Source organism: Pinus tabuliformis, chromosome 2_2 (assembly GCF_031772625.1).
Source record: "Pinus tabuliformis cultivar Carrire ecotype Pingquan chromosome 2_2, CPIR1, whole genome shotgun sequence".
Taxonomy (NCBI): domain Eukaryota; kingdom Viridiplantae; phylum Streptophyta; class Pinopsida; order Pinales; family Pinaceae; genus Pinus; species Pinus tabuliformis.
The window spans coordinates 310697676-310719511 of NC_142300.1; the positions used below are offsets into that span (position 1 = coordinate 310697676).

The window sequence follows — 21836 nt, forward strand, 5'->3', positions numbered from 1 at the left end:
CCAAACCAAAAAAGATTTCTTCTCAGGGGTTTTAATGAAAATCTGAAAACGGGATTTGGTTACCTGTTGTTCACGTTTTGGCTGAGTTTATGCTTTGCCTGAATCGGTGTCGTTGCAGATTGCCATATGATCTGGCTGTATGCAATCTTCCAGATCTGGCCTCCTATTGGTTCGATCTTCCATTTGCATGACAGGGTCTGCATACCCTCTGCTCAATCTATGCATTTTCCCACCGATCCGCTGCCTAGGTTCTGGGTAAACTTGAGACTTGCTCAGATCGGGTAGATCCGGCCTGTGGCTACAGAGATTGGGCCATGCAGTTGTGTGATGGAGCAGATCTGCTACATGCAAACCCCCATCTTTGCATGCAAGAGACGTCAGCAGGGAGATAAGCCGGATGGACGGCAGGCTGTCGTATCCTGCATAAAACGAGCCAAAACCTAATGATTTTCCGCCCCCGAGATGGGTTTTGAACCCAGAAACGCAGGTTGTCCGCGAATCTCTGATCTCGTACTGCTTGTCGAACTTCGCCTTCAGGTCATCCTTTAAAATGTTTAGCCCTTCAAGCAAAGCTGCTATGTCGAGGGCGTCGAGTATTTTCCTGGCGTTGGGCCATAAAAACAAAACCATACCGGCTGTTTGAAGGGATTCAGAATGATCCAGCGTCGCGTTCTTGAGGCCGCTCCTGTAGAGAGCTATGGCTGTGGCCGACCCTGCCTCGCCGCCTCCAACGACCGTATTGCCGTTGAATCCATTCCCATGGCAGGAGAAGCTCGCTGCGTTGGCCATCTTCAGAACCCTCCTGTGTAGTTCGGCCCCTTCCCCTTTAGATTAAGACTTCAATTTAGGAGACTTTCAATTGTACATCTACTTCTAATATTAATTTTTTGAATTTATTATTATTTGTTATTACTATTATTATTATTAATCCCTATGGTTTATAATATGAATTTCTTAGATTTATTATTATTGTAATATTTTTTATTTTTTATTCATTATTAATATGTGTATTTTAATTGTTATTATTATTAATTAAATTAATATTATTTATTTTTTAATAATAATAGTAATTTATTATATAATAAATACTTTTATATTATTTACATTATTGTTGTTATATATTTATCAATATCAAATAATAATATTAAATGTATAGCATTAAATATTATTATTGTGATTAATTAATTAATATTATTAGTATAATTAGTTAATATTTAATTTATTATTATTATTATTATTATTTTTGTTGCATCATCATTATCAAAATTATAATATAATATTAGCAATTATTTTATATAATAATAATAATTATTATTATTATATATTTATCAATAGCAATTATAAATTAATAGTAAATTAATATTATTAACCTCCGGATGTGGGTGACTGAAGCGGTTTTAAACTTGACAGGACTGGGGTGGGGCGAGGCGGCTCGACACCTGCCCACCCAGTACAAGGTGTTAAATGTTGGTGATAGGAGTTACGCCTGGCATGCGCGCAAGCAGGTTTATTACATCCCCCCGTCAGGTGATTCAGGCTCATTCTCTCTGCCCACTGCAATGGATCCTCCCTCCACACGCTGCTACTTGCAAGAGATGACGGCGATCATCAATGCAACAGTTATGAATGTGGTTTTTCGTGACAGGTTTGGCAAGCTTAAGGAGTGGCAATGCCCTGCGCTCAAGCTCATTCCTTGCGAATTGTTAGTTTGGGATCATCCCATCGCCTCTGTTCGAACTCCGGTTCTTTCGGAAGTTCCTGAGCCTTTGATAAGGAAGCTCTATTTGGCCTTCCAAGGGCAGCTCCTTTGGCACATACCTTTCCATGGGAGGGCTCTGGGTCTAAGTCTGAAGATTCTCGGGTTGGTTTATTATCTTGTTTTCTCTGTCCTGGCCGCCGGTTCTTATGGAATGCGTCTGAGTAATCCTTTTACAGTTTGCGTCCCCCTGTTCCACTATTTTGTCTTCTGCCCGGTCTTCAAGCTGGGAGGGAGGGAGATTGGTCTAGGCAATTTATCTGGTATTCTAAGGCATTCTCCCGGGTCTCCGCGCATTTGTTGTTCTGAGCACCAGGCGGACTGCAACCTTCCCATTACCCCTTCTTCAATGGCTCGTCTACGTCAGAGAATGGGGTGCCGTAGAGGGAAACCCTGGCGCGCTCCAACTGGTTCTTCCTCGGACTCGCCCGCCCCCACCAGTGAACTCTTCACTGGTCGTTATCTTGGAACCCGAAGTGGGCGCGGGAGACGGCAGGCTTCCAGCCATTATCGTGGGCCTCCATCCTCGACAGGCTCAGCCATTTTCACTTTCAATAGCTCTCTGCATCAGCCCCGGATAACTGCCCACATATCCGTGTTCTTCTATGAAACAACTTAGTTGGAAGGTTCAGATTCTCATTCGGTGGGCTCGGGAGCAGTTGCTGGTCCTTCCTCTGCGATTCAATTCGGCATTGGAGTGGCGCCGCTGCATGTTCAGGAAGCCCCAGGATGCAGCACTCAGGATGTTGAGATGGTGCCAGCGGATCCCAGACCCTCCAATCAAATCGTTGCTCCTGTTGATGATGTGCCAGATTTCGGTTGGTGCCAAATCGTGGAAGAACCGCCTGGTGACTAGTCTGTTTTGTTGTCGAAAGACGATGGTCTGGCTATGTTTTTGCTGTTTGGGTTCATGTGGTTCTCCAGAAAAGCTTCATCCCACGTCTGCTACTAGTTTCATATCTGCATTGTTGGGAATTTTGGCTCTTTTCAGAGCAATGCATTGACTTCGGTCCTTATGTAGATATTTTTCCTCTTTTTTAATAGATTTAACTTTACTAAAAAAAAAATAAAAATAAATTAAAAATAAAAAATTAATATTATTAATTTTAATGGTGGTATTTCAATCACATTAGTTAATGTGGTTGTAGTTATAATATTTTTTTTTGATAATTTTATTAATAACCAATTGATTTGCATTAAAAAAATCATAATTAATGATATTGGAATAACAACTAAATATTTTTGTATTTCAAGAAATTTATGTATAAAAAGAAAAAGAAATTAATATACAAAAATTAAATAAAATGCATGAAACAGATTTAACCTAAATATTTAAACAAAATAATGAACATATTGAACAAAAATGTTTACAGCGAACTTTTACTATTTATTAGGAAAATGTCTAAGCTTTAACCAATCATGATGATTTTTTTTTTTAACTTTTTATTTCTTAGCCAAGCTAAACAAGAAATTCCAGGTTGTACATAATCATGATCAATTTTTCCTTCATTCAGAATCTAAACAAGATGAAGTCTAAACCTCAGGAGGGCAAAGATGAAGTTTTTTAAATTTTCCAGCAAAAATGCATTCTAACCTTACAAAAACTTTAATATTTAAGTTATAAACCTTTAATAATTTTAATCTACAATTTCCTTCATTTTGAATAAAGGGTATCTAAACCATAGTTACCAAGTTCGAATTCGAATACGAATACGAATTTGATTCGATACTTCGAATCTCTAAAATTCTACAATTTTTTTCATTCTAAATAAAGGGTATCTAAATCATAGTTACCAAGTTCGAATTCGAATACGAATACGAATTCGATTCGATACTTTGAATCTCCAAAATTTCTTAAACTATTATTAATAATATTTTTTCTTAAATTTTTAATAATCTAAATTAAAATTAAATTAAATTATAGAAATTACAAATAAAATTAGATATTGAGATTGGTAGACACCAGTCCTCTTCAATGGAAGTGAACTTCCTTTGACTTATATTATAGAAGTGGCAAATAAAATTAGACATTGAAATTAGTAGAAACAATTCCTCTTCAATGAAAGTGAATCAGATATTGAACTTAGTAGAAACAACTCCTCTTCAATGGAAGTGAATAAGATACAATGAGGAGAACAAACTTTTTAACATTAAAAAAAGGAACCCTTAAAATTCTCAGTTGGTCAATCAAAAGATAGTAACTAATGTTGTAGTTTTTTAATGATAAATATTTAGGCAATTTCCTAATTACTAAAATAAAATATAGATAAAAAATCATCAAATTACAACTATCAAAAATCATCAAATTAGAATTCTTGTAGTTTTCCTAATTGTTCAAATGGAAGTGAATACGATATCGAAATTAGTAGAAACAACTCTTCTTGGTCAACCAAAAGATAGTAACTAATGCTGTAACTTTTAATGATAAATATTTAGACAATTTCTTAATTACTAACTGAATAATATATATATATATATATATATATATATATAATCATTAAATTAGAACTATCTTTTTTTCCTAATTAGAAACCATATAATAGATTTTCCTTACAATTTTTTTAAAAGCAAAAAACTAAATTACAACCAATTTTATTATGAATAAATAGTTCCGATTTCATTATTCACTTGTCAAAAAGTTATATGAAAAAAAGATTAAAATTTAAAACAATAGGTAAAAATATATTTTATTGTGAAACTAAGAAATTTAAATTTTAAAAAGACAAAAAATTAATTTATTATGAAAATGAAAATTTAATATGCCAATTATTTCTTTAGTTTTTATATCTATTTTTAGAGAAATTTTTTATTTTTAATATAAAAAATAAGAAACATTTTTTTTTCAGGACAGAAAAAGCATGATTGTATTTATATAAGATATATAAAAAAGCCAAAATGTACATTCTCTTGAACATAGTATATGTCCCAAAAGATCTGGATCAGCACAGAAAAGAGCCATATTCAGAAAACCACGGAGCTAGAGCAGAAACACCAGCACCATGATAAAGCCATATCAAGAGAAGGCCATCACAAAACAAAATCTGGACAATTAACCCGCAGCATGCTTCCGATGAGAAACATAGGATACAAGTATGAGTCGTAAGTTTGAGTAGAAACCTGCGGAGGAGAAACAAGAACCATGGAAACAGCATCATATATAACAAAAGAAAAAACAGACATGGAGAAATATGTAGCAGAAGAGAAAACCAGAGAGAATCCCATGCTCTGCAATAGAGAACTAAAAGTCAGGAGGATAGAATTCCTGAATGGGAAAGATTTTTCCTCTAGAAAAAGAAACCTGTAGATACCAAAACCTGTAGATGCCAAAACCCAGGAAATGCTTGGAGACCCTTTTTAGATAAAGTGAAAAAAAAAAAAAAAAAAAAACATTAAACAAACGATGTAAAAATTAATAACACGTCACAGTTACTAACACATCAAAATTAACTTTGATAGAAGTGCGACTATAAATTTTTTAATCATTAATCACACCTGTAGTTGCAAAACAAACCGTCAGTAACATCCTTGTTCCTTTATCTTCAGTATTGTCTAACTGGATACATCTATCTATATAAATGGAGAATTACGTTCAGCCGTTCAAACGTTCAGCCGTTCAATATCTACAACTGCATGACGAAACTCATGCACAAGTCAATAACATCCTTGTCCCTTCTATCTTCAGTATTGTCTAACTGGATCCATCGACCACCAGGGAGAATTAAGTTTTAATGGCTGAATATTCTTAAACATCTATATAATGGAGAATTACGTTCAGCCGTTCAATATCTACAACTGCATGACGAAACTCATTCACAAAAAATGGAGGACGACTTCTTGAACAACACAAATGGCAGAAAATTAAAAAAATAATTTTGAGAGACTGTGATGTGTCCTTACCGAATTTTAGGGTATTAATGGCCGAATCGGACCGAATTGCCGAATTTTCGAATTCTTCAGCCCGGTTCGGCCGAATTTGGTAACTATCATCCAAACCAACCGACATGCGACTCCAACTTCCCTTGTTTGTGATAACATCTTGATTAAAATAAACTGTACAGAACCATAAGAGTTGAGCTCATCCAAGGCATACAATGATAACGGCCGCTGCTCTATCTTCATCGTCCATCGTTTGGGTTCAGTGGCGGTACTCCCTAGACGTGTCTGGAAAAGTTTAAATCATATCGGTTTGCCGAACACCTAATATTTCCTGACAAAGGAGCCCTTCGAAACCTAATATTTCCTGACAAAGGAGCCCTTCGAAACCTTTCCAGTCTCGATTCTGCAATCACACCAACAATTTTGATAAAGAAACAATCATACCCATTAATAATATCAATTAACTACACAAATTATGTTACCGAATAAGTTATCTGTTCAAAAGGCTCCGAAACACCAGACGCAAACGCAATGAATACCGATTCGTTCACAGAGCGTTCCATTATCTATTTTTATCGTACTCGCCTGTTTGAACGAAAAGGAGGTGGAGTAGGAGCTCATACCCATTATTAGTACGGATCTCAAACAATCTCAACATCTCTCACTCACCGTAAACCCTTCGCTTCCACTGTGTCGAGTTCTCTTCAATTCATTTTCCCATTATTCAAATTATCCATAACACAGAACTGAGAAAATGAAAAAATTGAACAGAAGCTGGACATAGTGTACGTCAATCGAGATGTTTATGATCCCGTCCATAATATTGGCATGGATGCGCTGCCCCTCCGCCTCCGCCTCCTTTCCGTTCAAACGGGCGACCACTAGAGCTGGGCACGATGAGAAAGGAAAACCATGAGCAAAGAATGAAAATCCAGGCACTGTTCAGTTAGATCGGGTAGACACAGATTTCAAACGCAACCAAACAACACCACACCTGTGCAGGCTAACTCCGAGATATACATAGATATATAGGAAGAATGGGATTTAGGGAGAATATTAAAGTAGAGATATGGAATATATTATAAAAAAATTATATTAAGTTTTAAGAAAAGTTTTATTTAGATGGAGTAGACGGACTTCAAACTCGAGCAAACAAGTACATCACACTTTTTTTTTTTTTTTAATTTAAGTTATTATAGTTTATTATTTATATATTTTTTTTATTTATTTAGGTTTTTTTTTTTTATGATGTGGGTTTTAATAGTTATTATCAAAATGGGGTGGGCGGAGATATTAAGTTATTCTAGTTTATCATCAGTATTTTTTTATTTACTTAAAATTATATTTGTTTGATGATATGCTTTTTAATAGTCATTATCAAAGTGGGGTGGGTTGATATGAGGTTGTCTGATGAGAGTTTTAAGAGTGAGGTGGGTTGAGATATTATCATCAGTATTTTTTTATTTACTTAAAATTATATTTGTTTGATGATATGCTTTTTAATAGTCATTATCAAAGTGGGGTGGGTTGATATGAGGTTGTCTGATGAGAGTTTTAAGAGTGAGGTGGGTTGAGATATTATCATAAATTTAATACTAGGTTGTTTGATGATAATAATTTTAGTAATACTAGGTTGTTTGATGATAATAATTTTAGTAGTCATTATCAAAAGTGGGGTGGGTTGAGATATTTATTAAAAACTTATAGGAAGAGTGAATCGTGATCATTAAGATGTGTACCTTTAAAGGGAAAGATATGACACATTACTAGCCACTTTAAAACAAAGTACAATTTATTTATTTATTTTGTATACTTATTTTAATAATTAATGAGTTTTAGTGAACCATATAAAAATAAACTTAAAAGAGATATAAAGATAAATTTATATAAAAATAAAATAATAAGGAAAAAAATATTAAAGCAAATTTAACTATGGAAAACCATTTGTTATAAAAAAATATGAATTTAAAAAAAAATATTATATAAAAAGCCTAGTCTAACCATTATGTTTTTTTGCCTTTAAAGTTATGGAAATTAAGGTCATATTTTGAAAAGTTTTAGTAAATATTTTTGTAAATCCAAGTAAAAGCTTTCAAAATTCTTAATTTTAGGTACTCTAGATGTTTTGATGTTTTTGGTGGTCCTGAATTCATTTCCACCATCAAAAACATGCTTCAAACACTAAGTGTACATGATTTTTTTGAAAATTTTTGCACAGATTCTGATCATTTTTAACCGTCCTCACAATTCCTCAACTCCATGTAAAAATAAAACTAGAAATGATACTTTAAAAATTGTTATAAACTTAACAATGTAAATAAAAAATATTATAAAAAGTGTAAATGTTAAGTGTGAAGCCAAACTCATGAACATTGTGCCGATGACTGCACCAATTCTCCGACAGTCCGTAGTCTCAACCATCACTGCCACACTCACGTGAACCTACTACACTGCCATTAGTTTCTAGATCTCCATCTGAATCACATGCAGGATTCTAGATCCTCCTTCAGCCTCTATAAATTTGTAATTTCTCTGGCCAAAGCATGCAAGCCAAGGGCGAGGCCTGTTATGTAATGTTAAGTGATTTCTACCTCCAGTGATTGTTTTATCTATTCTGCTATTTCTGACTGAGTAATCTTGTTGTTTCTCTATTTGTTTGTCTCTGTAATTATTCTTTGCTATTGCCATCTAAGTCTCTGAATATAAATCTGTTGTGCGTTATGTATGCTTTGAACTGACAACTGGTATCAGAGCCAATGTGTGAGGGATTAGTGAAATCAAACCAGTGTGTGTTGACAGTATACCTTGGGTTACAGTGTGTTGCATACTTGTTGGAGGAAATGTAGCCCGCATTGTCAGCTGTGAGAGCCCGCTGTGTGGAGAGATTGTTGTGCAATTGCATTGGCGATGCTGTTTGGAGCAAAGAATTTCTATTGCAAATTTGGTGGTCCGAAAGTGGCTCTGAAAACATTGATGGTTATCAAATTGTATCGGTTGTTGTAGTTCTACCACCCAAAAATATGCACTTGTAGAGGCTAATTGACCAAGGGAATCGGCATATAAAGAAATCGTCTACCTATTGTGAAGAGTTTTGTTGAAGTATTCTTCGCCGAGCTGACAGCCCGTTTGAGCTTTCATGTGGAGGACGGTTGTTGTCCTTGGAGTGCGAAACGTGGAGTTCTTAAGTGTGGTGGAGTATGAAACGTGGAGTGCGTAAGTGCTTTATGTGGAGTTCGTAATTGTTTTTTTCACATCAGGCTGGCACTTATACGTCAAGTTTTTTCTCAAACCAACATATGTATGTGTTAAATGTGAAAAGGTTAAAACATTATATATGTTTTTTATATTTAATATGAAACATATATAATTATATGTGGAAATTTTGAAAAGTATATTTTTAAAGGGGGGACAGAAATTTTGAAAATGATATTTTAAAATGGAGGAAGGTTATTCTTTTTAAAATTTTAAAAGAGATAATTAAAATTTTACTTTTAAGTGGAGTTTTTTTTGTGTTTTGGGGCACGAATTTGATTGAAAATGGAGACAACAATTATAGATATGGAGAAGTTGAGCGGGGCTAATTTTTCCCTATCGAAATCACAGATGGAGGATATATTGATTTTAAAGGATCAGTATTTGCCGACTAAGGGCACAACAAAGAAACCCTCATCAATGACAGATGAAGAGTGGTCTAAGCTAGATAGAAAGGAGATTGCAACAATCTGCCAATATTTAGCAAAGAATGTGTATTTCAATGTGTCCAGAGAAAAGACGGCAGAAGGATTATGGAAGAAGCTCCATGATCTCTATGAGAAGAACACAACATCAAACAAAGTGTTCTTGATGAAGAAGCTTTATAATCTCAAGATGAAGGAGGGTGCTTCAGTTGCTGAGAACTTGAATGCATTTAATATTATTACTAATCAGCTTGCCTCTATTAAAATAATTTTAGATGATGAAATTAGAGCTATTTTGCTAATGTGGTCTATGCCAGACAGTTGGGAAAATTTAATTGTAGCTATGAGCACTTCAACAACTACAGGGACCCTAAAGTTTGATGATGTCAACAGCAATTTAATGAATGAGGAATTGCAACGCAAGTCAATTGTGGAAAAGCAGGGAGGAGAAGCTCTAGCTCTAACTGATCGTGGTAGGAGAATGGATCGAGGCCAACAAGGGCGATCAAGTTCGAGAGGCCAATCAAAATCAAGGAGAGGCAGGATCATCTGCTTTCATTGTGGCAAACCCAGTCACATGAACAAAGAATGTCGATTCTGGAAGAAAGGACAAAAGGATTAGAGACCGTCCAGTACAAATCACAAGTCATCTAGCACAAATGAAGGTGAGACTATTGCTGTAGCCACAGATGGTGATGTGTTGTTTATTGTTTTAGTAGAGGATGCATGTGTATATACATCTAGCAGTATCTTTGATTGGATCCTTGAATCTGGGGCATCTCACCATGTAACCCCATGCAAAGATAGTTTTGTTTCATGTAATCCTGGTGATCATGGTAGAGTGCATTTGGGGAATAATCATTTTTGCAGTATTTTTAGAGTGGGAGATGTCCAGATCAAGATGAAAGATGGAAAAGATACATTGTTGAAACAGGTTAGGCATGTACCAAAAATGCACATGAGTTTAATCTCTATGGGACGACTGGATGATGAGGGCTATTCCACAAGCTTTGGAAAAGGAGGCTGGAAAATTAGCAAAGGAGCATTGGTCGTGGCCAAAGGACCCAAGACAGGAACATTATACACATTGAAGGCACTGATAGGAAAATCAGATTTGGTTGTTATCACAAAAGAAGGAATTTCAACAGATCTGTGGCATAAGCACTTAGGTCACATGAGCGAGAAGGGATTAAAAATCCTTGTTGATAAAAATTTATTGCCAGGTTTGAAATCCTACAATATTGATCTTTGTGAGCATTGTATATATGGTATACAAAGAAGGGTTTCATTCCATAGAGGTGGCCATGATAGAAAGAAAAATGTGTTAGAATTGGTACGCTTAGATGTGTTTGGGCCTGTTAACATCAAATCATTAGGAGGAGAATCATATTTTGTAACATTTATAGATGATGCATCCAGGAAGGTTTTGGCATATCCTATGAAAAATAAAAGTGAAGTGTTTGGAATATTTCAAAAATTCCATGTTGTTGTTGAAAGAGAGACTCACAAATTGCTGAAGTGTTTAAGAACAGATAATGTTGGAGAATATTGCTCAAATGCATTTAAGGAATATTGTAACAAGTTTCACATAAAGCATGAGAAGACTGTGCCTAGTACTCCTCAACAAAATGGTGCCACAGAAAGGATGAATCGCACCATTATGGAAAAGGTGTGAAGTATGTTGTCCAATTCTGGTTTGGAGAAGAATTTTTGGGCTGAAGCAGTCAAGACCACTTGCTACCGCATAAATAGATCTCCAACTACAACCTTGGATGGTGGTATCCCTGAAGAAGTTTGGATTGGTAAGAAGTTGAATTATTCTCATTTGAAAATCTTTGGATGTGAAGCATTTGTACATATTCCCAAAGAAAATAGAACTAAGCTAGATGATAAATCTATGAAATGCATTTTTTTGGCATATGCGAATGAAGGTTTTGGTTATCATCTATGGGATCTAGTCAAACATAAAATTATTAGAAGCACAGATGTTATATTTAATGAGTCAGAAATGTTCAAGAGGATTGTAGGTGAGTTGGAGGTCAAGAATGTTATTGACAGGTTTGAAGAGCAACAGGAAAACATCCCACCAATGCAAGAAAATGAATAGCAAATTCAGGAGCATGAAGAACAACAAGTGGAAAATGATGAACAACAAGAAGAAGAAATCTTGCAGGAACCCTTACAGGAGATTCAACCTGATAATGCACCACCACAGTTGGTTCACAGATCTTCTAGGCCTCATAAGCCTTCACAAAGGTATCCTCCTTCAAACTATATTTTGTTGACTGATGAAGGTGAGCCTAATTGTTTTCAAGAAGCTTGTAAAGTTGGGCACAGTAAAGAATGGAAGAAAGCAATTAAAGAAGAAATGAACTCTTTGCAGCAAAATAAAACTTGGGAGTTGGTAAACCTCCCGAAAGGAAGAAAGGCTCTACAAAACAAATTGGTGTATAAGATTAAGCATGAAGGTGACGAATGGAAGGACAGGTATAAAGCATGGCTAGTGATGAAAGGATTTGCCCAAAAAGAAGGTATTGACTTCACTAAAATTTTCTCACCTGTTGTTAAAATGTCATCCATTAGAGTCATTCTTGGTATAGTTGCTACTTTAGACTTAGAATGTGAACAGTTAGATGTAAAAATTGCTTTCCTTCATGGTGAATTGAAGGAAGAAATTTATATGGAGCAACCAGAAGGCTTCATAGAAAGAGGAAAAGAAGACCTTGTTTGCAGGTTGAAGAAGAGTCTTTATGGGTTGAAACAGGAACCTCAACAATGGTACAAGAAATTTGATTCATTCATGTTGGAACATGGTTTTCAAAGGTTGGAAGCGGACCATTGTGTCTATATCAAGAGGTATGATCAAGGAAAGTATATCATATTATTGGTATATGTGGATGACATGTTGATTGTTGGGCATGATAAGAATAAGATCAATAGGTTGAATAAAGATTTGGATAGCAAATTTGCAATGAAGGATTTGGGACCAGCACAACGGATATTGGGCATGCGGATTATGAGTGACAGGAAAAACAAAAGGTTGTGGCTGTGAAGGTGCTCGACAGGTTTAATATGAAGGATGCCAACCCAGTTGGTACACCCCTTGCAACCCACTTCAAGCTAAGTACTGAATTATGTCCTAGTGATGACAAGGAGAAAGAAGAGATGAGCAAGATTCCTTATGCTTCAGCAGTTGGCAACTTGATGTATGCCATGGTATGCACACGACCAAACATTGCATATTCAGTGGGAGTAGTGAGTAGGTTCCTTTCCAATCTAGGCAAATAACATTGGCAAGCAGTAAAATGAATTTTGAGGTATCTCAAGGGTACTAGTCATTATTGCTTAAGTTTTGGTCATGATGACACTGTGCTTGAAGGATTTACAGATGCAGATATGACTAGAGATATGGACACCAGAAAGTCCACTACAGGTTATTTGTATACATTTGTAGGTGCAACAGTATCTTCGGTGTCAAGGCTACAAAGAAGAGTAGTCCTCTCTACAACAGAAGCAGAGTAAATAGCTGCAACAAAAGCTTGTAAAGAGATGCTGTGGATGCAGAGATTCCTAGGAGAGATAGGAATAAAGCAGGACACGTATGTGTTATATCGTGATAGTCAAAGCGACATCCACTTGTCGAAAAACCTAGCATTTCATTCAAAAACCAAGCACATTGACTTAAGGTACCATTGGATTTGACATGTGTTGGAGGAAGAACAATTATCCTTGGAAAAGATTCATATAGATAGGAATCCTGCTAATATGCTCACTAACATTCTACCATGAAATAAACATTAGTTATGTAGAGGCATGGTAGGACTTGTTGTGACTTGATTCATGACTCTTATTTGGCTTCAGTGGGAGAATGTTAAGTGTGAAGCCAAACTCATGAACATTGTGTGGATGATGGCACCAACTCTCTGACAGTCCACCATCCCAGCCGTCACTGCCACACTCGCGCCGAACCTACTACACCGCCATTGGTTTCTAGATCTCCATCTAAATCACAAGCAAGATTCTAGATTGTCCTTCAGCCTCTATAAATTTGTAATTTCTCTAGCCAAGGCATGCAAGCCAAGGCCCAGGTCTATTACGTAATGCTAAGTGATTTCTGTTCTCCAATGATTGTTTTATCTATTCCGTTGTTTCTGACTAAGTAATCTTGTTGTTTCTCCATTTGTCTGTCTCTGGAATTATTCTTTGCTATTGTCGTCTAAGTCTTTAAGCGTAAATCTTCTGTGTGTTATATATACTCTAAACTAACAAAAAATTAAACTAGAAATGATACTTTAAAAACTGTTATAAACTTAACAATGTAAATAAAAAATATTAAAAACTCTAAAAAAAAGTTGATTAAATATATGAATTTAGTGATACCCACTATTAAGTATATTTAAAAGCTTATACTAAAAAATTGACATTGACATAAAAAGACTTTAAAACTATTTGATGATTTACACATCCACATCCACATCCACATTACATTTAAAGTTGTTAATTTAACCTGTATGTAAGTGGGCATTTAAAACACCTGCTGTCAAATACCTTTTAATTAGGACAATACGTCCCACATGACGTCAAAAGCGAAGACATGGGGCAGCTGTGTGCGCATGACGGTTTCGCTCTATTTGTACACGATTTTGTTTATCATTAAGATGATTTATTATAATATTTAAAAGCGGGTCCATAGTAATATCTGGATGATTTATATTAATATTTAAAAGCGGGTACGTAGTAATATCTGGATGATTTATATTAATATTTAAAAGCCGGTAGATAGTAAGATTTGAATGAAGATATTTTTATTTTTACAAAAGGAGATTTCGTTTTGGGTTGGAATTATGTGGCATATTATTTTGATATTGGTCTTTTTGAAGTTAGAATGAGATTTTTTAGGTGGAAGTAAATGAATTTCATGATCATATTTACTATTTAAAATTTTAAATTATTTTTTCTATTTTTAGATGGCTATTGATCTAAGCAAACTCTACAAGTTTTTCTATTTTTAGATGGACTATTGATCTGAGAAAATTTTGCAAAAGGATATTTCACTTTTTTCATTGAGTGGCTTTAGAGAGGGAATTGGACACTTCGATTCACAAGGTCATATTTGACAAACAAGTTGATCATTATCAATTATTTGGATGATACGAGGAGATCAAAAGGACCCTCAACATCATAAGGTACAACTTGGATGACTTAGTCTCCACAATGAAGCTTCATGGTATGTGACTCACATTCTCACTGGCACTCCAAATGAAGGCATGAGCATAAGAAATACCTCAAGGAAACTCTAATGCAATATGTGTAGTTATTGTCTTAGACTAGTACCTAAAGGCATATCTAATGCAATCTCTCTAGTTATTGTCTTAGACTAGTACCTTGATGCAGGAGCATCCAGCTAAGGGCACCATGACCGAGTGTTTGGTCTCATCCAAGGAGGAGAGGTTCATCATCATTTGATTTCATTTATGTTTGTTGGTTAAAACAGTGTTAGGAACTTGTTTTTTTAATTTCATTATTAGTTAATAGATATTTAGGGATAGCACAGTTAGGTGAAGGTGGTTACAGCCACACTGTTGTTTTTTTTTCCTTTTCTTTTATTTATTTTACAGTTGTTTACTTTAAGAAAAAAAAACAAAAAGATATATATCATCTATGTATTCCACATAACGAGAAAACTCAAACAGCAAAATAGTTATCAACTATGTAACTGAAGAAACAACTGCAAACAGTTTGAATAACTGTATTGTAACAATACTAAAGCAAATGTACCACATTGTGGAAAAGGTTCGAGATACCAGCACAGGAAAAGTAATACAAAGAGAGACAATTTCATTTTGAATCCATCTGTCCGAGACTTGTTGTTTTATCTAATTACTATCATCTGTAACAAATAGACAAACTGTGTATTTTATTTTACTAGAAATCCTTCCAGACAAGCAGTGACGAAGTTCTAGAAATCGAGTGACAAGCAGAGACGTAATTACAGAAATCGAATGATAGGCAGAGACACCATATTAACGCGAGACTGAGCAGGCAGTTCCAGCCACATCAACAATTATAGAAATACAAGAACAAGCAACAACTGTAGTCGCTAACTAAACAAATAAAACCACAGTGAAATGCATTCATAAGAAAGGTAACCCTGTACCTTGAAATTTCTTTTTTATTCATCTTTAAAAGCCTTTCAATGTCAAGACCAACATATAGTGTATAAGTACAAAGTTCTAAAGTCCAACAAGCCATAACGCCGAACAAACCCTCTTCCGAGAGAGAGACTGTGAACGAACGTTAGGGTTATAACCCTGAACAACTACAGTCCGTCAAAAAACAAACAAGATTATTTGCAATTGGGCCCGAAGGCCATTTGACATCAACCAATAAACAAGACAACAGAGTCTCAGTTCCTAGCCTATCGACCGACTACACCAAAGAAGAAACTGACTTGGGAAACCCTCAAACAAACAAACTGTAATAGGGAACGATTCTACCGGTTCTGTTTGGAGGAAGTCCGAGTAGCGGTCCGACTAGGAGCCATAAAAAACCTGCATAGAGACCACAATAGAGTATTAACGTTGTCATACTGAAAGTTAAAGGAATGAACAATAGACGATGAGGGAGAAGAAACGCCAAGAGAAATTACCAGCTTATTAGTTAGCGTTGGACGAATGAACCCACATTTAGGTCACGGCCCCTGAAGGGGAGCCTACTCATGAGGAGAAAAAATTGTTAGTTCTTTAGAAAACATGAGGAAATAAATTTTAGCAAGGAAAGAGTAGTTTACCTTGCCAGAGCCAGACGATGTAGAGGAAAGGGTCCTTCGTGGCCACGCCCTGCGTTCACAAATAAATTGTAGACAAGTTAAATAGATAATGTAATGATATAGGTAGCAAAAAAACAAATGCCGTTGAAGAATCCCAGCAGAATGCATTAAGGAACAAAAGGAGAAACAGTGACCACCGGAAGAGCACCAGACCATAGTGAAAATAGAGAAACCCTTGCTTAAAATCAATGAAGCCAACGACATAGTAACAGAGCCGAACTAATAATATAACGAAGACAAATACTAAGCATAGTTATCCAACCAACCAACAAACGAACCCATATCCAGGTTTAGACAGAGCATCGGGCTCGAACTCATTACAGTCAACAACAAACCAGCAGACGGAGCTCTCACCACTGAACAATGCAAAATGGAAAATGCCAGAGTGAATGAAGTGAGGGTTAGGGTTTATTCCGAGAGTGGGAAGGAAACCCGAGACCAGGACAGTTGTCCTCTCACCTACCGACATACCAATCATCAATACAACCATTAATACCAACAAAATATCTGCATTAAACTTTGAATATCGACTAATCACAAATTCGTTGATTAAATCATTTGTGTTAATCATTATTGTTAGTGTTAAACCTTAAGTCAAGGGCTGGTCCCATCATATTGTGGTATCAGAGCAGGATTTGGAGTTTTCCTAAGAAATGGAGGTTGGAAGGTGAGGTCATGGAAGAGGTGCTTGGAGAGCAGCAAAGGAAGGATTGCGGGAGGAAATCAAGATCCTTACTGCCCGTTTGGAGGTAGTTGAAGCAAGAAGGAGAAGGGATCCAGAGGTAGGAGATGATAACGAAGAAGAAGCCATAGTTACAAAAGATGGATCGGATGGAGAAGGGCCGAAAATGAGATTGTTGAGGTTAGTCCTATTGACTAGTAGCAAGCCTAAGCCATAAATTCCAAATTATAATGGAAGCTTGTCCACAGAAGTTCTGTTGGACTGGATCAACGAATTGGATAAATATTTCGAGTGTGAAGAGGTTAGTGAAGATCGGAGAGTTAAGTTCACTGCAACAAAGCTGAAGGGACACGTAGCCTTGTGGTGGGACAGTGTCCAAGCGGAAAGAAGAAGGATGAACAAGTTGCCAATAAAGAAATGGCCAAGAATGGTGGCCAAGTTGAAGGGCAGATTTTTGCCCAAAGATTACCAGATTGCACTGCATCAGCAAGTGCAGAATTTGAGGCAAAAAGGGATGATAGTGAGAGAATATACTGAAGAATTCTATGGGTAAATTTAATAGCTGGTTACATGGAGGACACTCTGGAAAAAAACAACAAGATATGTAAATGGTCTGAGATTGGAAATATTCGATGAAATCAACATTCTTTCCCCGAAAAATATAGAGGAAGCCTATCAGAGTGCCATGAAGGCAGAGGAGAATATCACCAGAAAACAAAATGCTAGGAGAGTACGGAAAACCGACAGAGGAAGAGGACAATCCTATCGCAGATGACAAACTCCCAGCAATAGTGAAGAAGGAAACAGTTCCAAAACTTCTGGGAAAACAGAAAAAGGAGATAACACTAGGGGTGGAAGGCCATATCGGTGAGGAAGAGGAAATGGCCGAGGCAGAGGAGCTAACTATTAGTGCTACAGGTGCCACAGTGGGGGCACAGGACTTTTGAATGTCCTGAAGTGGAACAAGCTGGTCAAAGAGGAGCGTTTGTTGCACAGCTAGAGGAAGCAGAGGCACCACCTCAGGAAGTAGAAAATGTGCCGTAAATAGGGGAAGCCTTAGTTCTGAATAAAGTGTTGTTAAAACCAACCAAGCAAACAACTGAACAAACTCAAAGGAAAGCATTATTTCAAACAATTTGTAAGTTGCACGAAAAATGATGCAAGTTTCGACAGTGGGAGCACAGATAATCTAGCTGCCACAGAGATGGTAGAGAAGTTGGGTTTGAAGCAGCTGAAGCACCCCACTCCCTACAAGGTATCATGGTTTTTAGAAAGGCCATCAGCTATTGGTTGAAAAACAGTGTGAAGTTGAGTTCCATATTGGAAGGTATAAGGACAAGGTTATTTGTGATATTATGCCAATGGATGTATGCCATATACTGCTAGGAAGGCCATGGCAGTATGACCGAAAGGTAGTGCATGATGGGAAGACAAACTATTACAAGTTTGTCAAAGATGGGATCAAGCACACACTTGTGCCCATCAAGGAGGAGGAGACAACAGAAACAAGCGGGACGAAAGTGTTACTAATGGGTGGAAAATGGTTTTTGAAGCAGAATGAAGATAGTGAAGTGAACTATGCTATTGTGAGAAGGGCAAAAACAGTGTTGTTACACACAGAAGTGTCTGATTTTCCTACAGAAATTCAGAAAATGCTGCAGGAATTCAGCGATATAGTAGTGGATGATTTACTAGATAAATTACCTCCTAAGAGAAGTATAAGTCATCATATTGACTTTATACCTGGAGCAAGTCTACCGAACAAGGCAGCATACTAGATAAGCCCCAAAGATAATGAGGAAATTAGAAAATAGGTGCAGGAATTGCTAGATAAAGGGCTGATACGGGAGAGTTTGAGCCCCTACGCAGTTACGACAGTTCTCGCTCCCAAGAAAGGAGGAGAATGGCGAATGTGCACAGATTCAAGGGCCATCGACAAGATTACCATCAAGTATAGATTTTGACTGCCATGGATGGATGATATGATGGACTGCCTTAGCGGGGCAGCATACTTCTTTAATATTGAATTGAAGAGTGGCTATCATTAAATTCGAATCAGGGAAGGGGATGAGTGGAAGACAACCTTCAAGGCCAACGAAGGGCTGTATGAGTGGCTAGTAATGCCATTCGGATTAAGTAACGCCCCTAGTACCTTTATGCGACTGATGAACGAAATGCTGAAAGAGTTCATTGGAAAGTTTGTAATAGTGTATCTTGATGATATATTAATTTTTAGCAAGACTAAGGAGGAACACTTTCAACATGTTCGAAGTGTGCTAGAAAAATTGTTGCAGAATAAGATGCTGATAAATCTGAAAAAATGTACTTTTCTTCAAAGAGAACTAGTTTATCTGGGTTTTGTGATTGCAGAGAAAGGGTTGAATATGGACACAAAGAAGATTGCATCAATCGTTAACTGGCCATCCCCAAAAACTCTGTTTGAGGTACGTAGTTTTCATGGGCTGACAAGTTTTTACCATAAATTTATAAGTAATTTCAGTGAGATTTGCGCACCTATGCTGGACACTATAAAAAAGGAAATTCAGCCTTTTCATTGGACTGAGGCAGTGAAGAAGAGCTTTCAGCTACTGAAGAAGAAGATCACAGAAAGACCAATCCTAATATTGCCAGATTTTTAAAAGTTTTTCAAGTTCGCTATGATGTAAGTTGTACGGCCATTGGAGCTATACTTAGCCAAGAAGACAAGCCTATTCCGTTTTTCAGTGAGAAGTTGAATGAGATTAGGAAAAAGTATTCATCCTATGACAAAGAATTCTATGCTGTCGTCCAAGCACTGAAGCATTGGAGACACTATCTGCTGGGAAGTGAGTTTGTTTTATTTTCTGATAATTCTGCCCTGCAATACATGATGCAACAACATATGCTGAATCACGAGCATGTTAAGTGGGTTGAATATTTACAGAGTTTCACCTTTGCATTGAAACACATTAGTGGGCAGGCCAACAAGGTGGCAGATGCGTTGAGCAGAAGAACATTTCTCTTGCAGGAGAGTACGATACAAGTACTGGGCTTTGAGCATTTGAAAGACTTATATCAGACCAATGCGGATTTCAAAGAGGCTTATGAATCTTTTTAGAATCCTTTGCTAAGAAACAATAGTCCATGGTTGGACTATAATTTGCAGGAGAAGCTATTATTTAAAGGGGGATAGTTATGCATTCACGATTGTTTGATGAGAGAGAATATCATTCATGAGAAGCACAGTGGAGGTTTAGCCAGACATTTCGGCATAGACAAAACATTAGATCAGCTGAGCCATTTTTATTATTGGCCAAGAATGCGGAGGGATGTGCAGAGATTTGTGACCAGATGTAGAGTGTGTCATTTGGCGAAAGGACATAGTCAAAATACGAGACTCTACACACCATTGCCCATTTCGAGTAGACTGTGGGACTCAGTTAGTTTGGACATCGTCTTGGGTCTACCAAGGACATAGCGGGGTTATGATTTGGTGATGGTAGTAGTAGACTGGTTCTCAAAGATGGCACATTTCATCCCTTCTAAAAAAACCAGTGATGCCACTCATGTGGCCCACTTATTTTTCACAAAGATCATCAGGATACATGACCTACCTAATTCCATTCTTTCCGACAGGGACATGAAATTTACAGGGCACTTCTAGCGCACCTTGTGGAAAAAGATAGACAAACAGTTAAGTTTCAGCTCTTCTTATCACCCGCAGACCAACAGGAAAATAGAGGTGGTAAACAGGAGCTTAGGGAACCTGCTACGAAGTTTGAATAGGGAAAATTCGCGAATGTGGGATCGTGTACTCCGGAATTTTCCATTTTGCATTGTTCAGTGGTGAGAGCTTCGTCCGCCGGTTTGTTGTTGACTGTAATGAGTTTGAGCCCGATGCTCTGTCCACACCTAGCTATGGGTTCCTCTGTTGGTTGGTTGGATAACTCTGCTCAGTATTTGTCTTCATTATCTGGTTAGTTCAGCTCCATTACTATGTCGTTGGCTTCGTTGATTTTACGTGAAGGTTTCTCTATTTTCGCTATGGTCTGGTGCTCTTCCGGTGGTCACTGTTTTCTCCTTCCGTTCCTTAACACGTTCTGTTAGGATTCTTTAGTGGCATTTTATTGTTGGTTTCCTGTATGATTACATTCTCTGTTTGACTTTTCTACAATTTATTTGTGAACGTAGGGTTCTTTCCTTGCTAAAATTTATTTCCACGGGTTTTCTCAAGAACTAACAATTGTTGCTCCTCGTGAGCAGGCTCCCCTTCAGTGGCCGCAACCCAAATGTGGGTTCATTCATCCAAATCTAACTAATAAGCTGGTAAGTTCTCTTGGGGTTTCTTCTCCCTCAATGTCCATCGTTCATTCCTTTAAGCTTCAGTATGGCAATGCTAATACTCTGTTGTGGTCTCTGTGTAGGTTTGTTATGGCTCCTAGTTGGACCGCTACTCGGACTTCCTCCAAGTGGAACCGGTAGGACCATTTCCTGTTACAGTTTGCTTGTTTGAGGGTTTCCCAAGTCAGTTTCTTCTTTGGTGTAGTCAGTCGATAGGCTAGGCACTGAGACTCTATTGTCTTGTTTATTAGTTGATGTCAAATGGCCTGCGGGCCCAGTTTTAAATAATCTTGCCAAGATTCTCTCCTGAGCTTAGTCTTTCGACATCTCTCTAATTCCCTCCTCTTGAACCAATTGAGCACTCCTGCTCTAGTTTTTCTACAATCTTCTCACCTTCACAAAATAAAATAAAAATTACAAGCTTACAAATTTTCAGCAAAACTGTACCTCTTCTTTCTTCGCATCCAAAAACTCCTTTCCACAGGAAATCTTTTCCCACTCTGATACCAATTGATGGGGATGGAATTCTGGTATCAGAGCAGGATTTGGATTTTTCTTGTGAAATGGAGGTTGGAAAGCGAGGTCATGGAAGAGGTGCTCGGAGAACAGCAGAGGAAGGATTGCGAGAGGAAATCAGGATCCTTACTGCCTGTTTGGAGGCAGTTGAATCAGGAAGGAGAAGGGATCCAGAGGTAG

At 37.0% G+C, this 21836-nt stretch overlaps 1 long non-coding RNA gene across 1 annotated transcript; it reads right to left on the reverse strand.

Moving 5' to 3' along the window:
- Positions 1-5363: 5363 nt before the first annotated feature.
- LOC149192534 (uncharacterized) lies at positions 5364-6675 on the reverse strand. Its single transcript, XR_016254890.1, has 2 exons — positions 6115-6675; positions 5364-6035 (listed from the first exon to the last, which is right to left on the reverse strand). It is a non-coding gene; the product is annotated as an uncharacterized LOC149192534 (long non-coding RNA).
- Positions 6676-21836: the final 15161 nt, after the last annotated feature.